Source organism: Solanum pennellii, chromosome 10, assembly GCF_001406875.1.
Source record: "Solanum pennellii chromosome 10, SPENNV200".
Lineage (NCBI taxonomy): Eukaryota > Viridiplantae > Streptophyta > Magnoliopsida > Solanales > Solanaceae > Solanum > Solanum pennellii.
The window spans coordinates 58,084,616-58,087,748 of record NC_028646.1 but is presented as its reverse complement, the minus strand read 5'-3'; the positions used below and the strand labels follow the sequence as shown (position 1 = coordinate 58,087,748).

The 3,133-nt window shown below is 36.6% G+C and overlaps 1 long non-coding RNA gene across 1 annotated transcript; it reads left to right on the top strand.

Annotated features, from left to right (window-relative positions):
• The first annotated feature begins 936 nt into the window (after positions 1-936).
• Positions 937-3,075, top strand: LOC107032571. Its single transcript, XR_001458382.2, has 2 exons — positions 937-1,590; positions 2,585-3,075. It is a non-coding gene; the product is annotated as an uncharacterized LOC107032571 (long non-coding RNA).
• Positions 3,076-3,133: the final 58 nt, after the last annotated feature.

Sequence of the window (3,133 nt, the reverse complement as noted above, 5' to 3'; positions counted from 1 at the left end):
TAGAGGAGGGGGGGGGGGGTTGGAGATGTTCAGTTGGTTCTACAAATTATTGGCAATAAAGCACTCAATGAAATTATATTAGGAGGTTTCTGTAGTGGCGTTATAGATTTTGTAGATGTTTGAAGGGATGATCTCGAGTTTGTAGCGGTAAAAAGCCGAAGGGATTCTGTCGTGATAGCATATCTAGAAGAAGAATTTGATCTTGGGTAAGGTATTGAGCTTTGAGATCTGTTGACATCTAAATTTGACACTCATCCAAAAGGATTTAATTAACGAGTTTTTAATTTTTAAACGATTTGAAATAAGTAAATTTTATAAAATCAAAATGTTTTTAATTTATTTTAAGTCAATCTCATCTCTTTAGAATTTTTAGATAATATATATATTTTACATAATTATGTATACGATTAGTATATTTTATGAGTACTCCAAAATCGTCTAAAAAAAAATTTTGTATTGCTTAAACAAATTTATTTTTTCTATAATTAATATCTTACGTTTAGAGTCCTTAATTTATAATTGAGTTAGTTATTTTATTTTGTTAAAAATTAATAGGCTCACTAATTAATTAATGACAATTCAATTTATTTAAATTTTAGTCGAATTTGCTAATCAACTCAACTCGATTACGTTCTAAATTCATTTGGCTAAATGAGATTCAATGACCAATTTGACAATTCAAAAATGTTTTTTTTACCCATTTTAAGACCAGAATTGGGCCTGCTTCCAGCAGCCCAATTTCCTGTCATCACAGCCCACCTCCAAACTCCTAACCCATTTCCCCTTGTTTTTTTTTTTAATTTTCAACCCAACTTTTCCTTACACCCGACCCAGTCCATTCCATTTAAACCCGACCCAGCCCCATTCCATCTAAACCCGACCCTGACGTCTCCCTCTCCTCTCACGCGAGGTCAGTCACAAAAGAAACCAGAAGCGTCGCAGCTACGCCCATCGCACGTGATGATTCCTCCTCAATGTCCCTTTCTCCTTTCTGTGACTTCTTATCGTCTTCCCCCAACGTCTCTCTCACCAGTACTATCGTAGCAGCACCAGACCCGTCTTCCGTCCTTGCTACTTGGAGATGGTGCCACGTGGCACAACAAGGACGTAGGAATCAATCGAAGGCGTCGATTCCTTCCCTTCCCTTTCTGGAATAAAGTTGAAACATCAGAAAAGGATGTTTGTTCAAATTGGTGATAGATTTCAAAATGTTGAATTTCATGGGCCAAAGGTGATCCGAATTTTTCAGCTTTCCCCATATCCATAAACCCTAATGCTTCCCCTATATAATGTATTTATCTGTTCACAACAAGGGAGGAGGGGATCTTGGGGGGAAAAGATTTTTAAGTTAAGTTTTAGTCTTCTGGGAATTTCTTGCTCTAGAAAAATAGAAAGATTTTGGGTGAGAGGAAATTCTTTTTCGTAAAACAAAGAAGACAAATACATTAAAAACAGAGTTCCTGTATAAATCTGGGTCAGCCTTTGGCCCTCATATCGTTGGGTCTGTTCAAATCCTAGGAGCCATTTTTGGAGGTGGAATCGCTGTTCTCCAAGCTCGCCAGCCATCCCGGAATCACTACACTTTGAAAGGTAATACTCTTTCCGTTTCAAGCATATCTTATTCCGAAAATGTTGTTGTTTGACTCTCGATTGTGTGAGATGCTTATGTTTATGTTCTTGACTTACAGTTAGCTGCAAGTCAGTGATGAAATTTGTTCGTTAGTCTGTGAGTTTGTCTGTTTCCGTTCTCGTTGATAATTTGATGTTTTTCTTCGATCCGGGTTCAATATCCATTGTTAAAATATATGTAAAAATCGTGGTTCAGTCATGAAACATGAAATCTCTTTCTATCGATAATTTCGAATTCTACCGGCTGTATTTTTTGTTATTTTGTATTTGTGAATGCATAAAACTAGCTAGTTCTAATTGTTGGCTTGTATGTTCGTATAACCATGTTGGCCTGTTCTCTCCTTATTTTCATTCTATTCCCAGTTTGCTTGTTTTATCTGTTTAGTGGTCGAACTGTTTCTTTCTTTGCTCGTTTTATATTTTATTTTTTATTTTTTTCTGTCTGTCTGTCGTTTGGAATCATTGATAATGTACGATGTTAGATGTCGATTTACTCTTTCTCCACAAGTTGAAGGAATGAAGCAACGTATCACTGTTTCGAGTCCGTTTAGGGTTTTACATTGAGGTCTTGAATCCATATCGTGCGCTACTCTTTATGTGTGTCTTCTCTTTAATTTCTCTTAGTGGTCATTTGGCTAAAACTCGTCCCTAGCCCCCATCACCTAGAACTAGTCACATCCTTGATTTTTGATTTTTAATTGTTTGTTTTGGGTTTATTTCGCTGGAAGAATTAATTTGATGCATAAGGTAGCCACTGTTAAGGGCATAGCAAGAGTTCAGGTGCTATACTTAGTTGCATGAAATATATCATAACTTCATGTTCTTTTGCTTCGGACATAACATGCACTTTTGCCTTGTTTTATTTTGTTTACTTGTTTTAGTTATGTTGTATTAGACCTAAATCCCTAACTTCTATCTTATTTGGTTTCCTTTCTATGCATGAACTCCTCTTAAGTCCTTATTGGACTCCACGTCCCGCTTTGCATTCCCCTGTCGAGCCAACAGGGCTGAATCTACCCTCTGAGTCATCCATCCCCCTTCGAAATTGGCTTACAGGTTAAGAGCAGCAATACATTGCTGAAAATAATTTTTCCAGGCCCGAAAAGTCGAAAAAACAGGGAGATATACAGCCTATATACACTGGTATACAGTGTGAATATACTATACACAGTTGGAAAACGTAGACAGGCAGTGAAAAACGCAAAAGTACAAAGTTTTGAATGAAATTTCAGGTCCGAGAGCATAAAAATCGTCAATATACATAGCGTATATATCGAACATACACTCAAAGTGTATCATGGCTTTGAAAAAAAACAGGCCCAAAGGCCCCAAAAATTACAGCAGCAGAATTTGGGTCTAGGGCCCAAAATTGATATTTCCTTCTCTTCTTATTTATTCATCACGATATTTGACTAACTATTTACGTGATTTTGGTTTGATTTAAAAGGTGGTGATGGAAATCTAGATGGAGTTGATTATTATGGGGTACTCAAGGAGGTTTTGG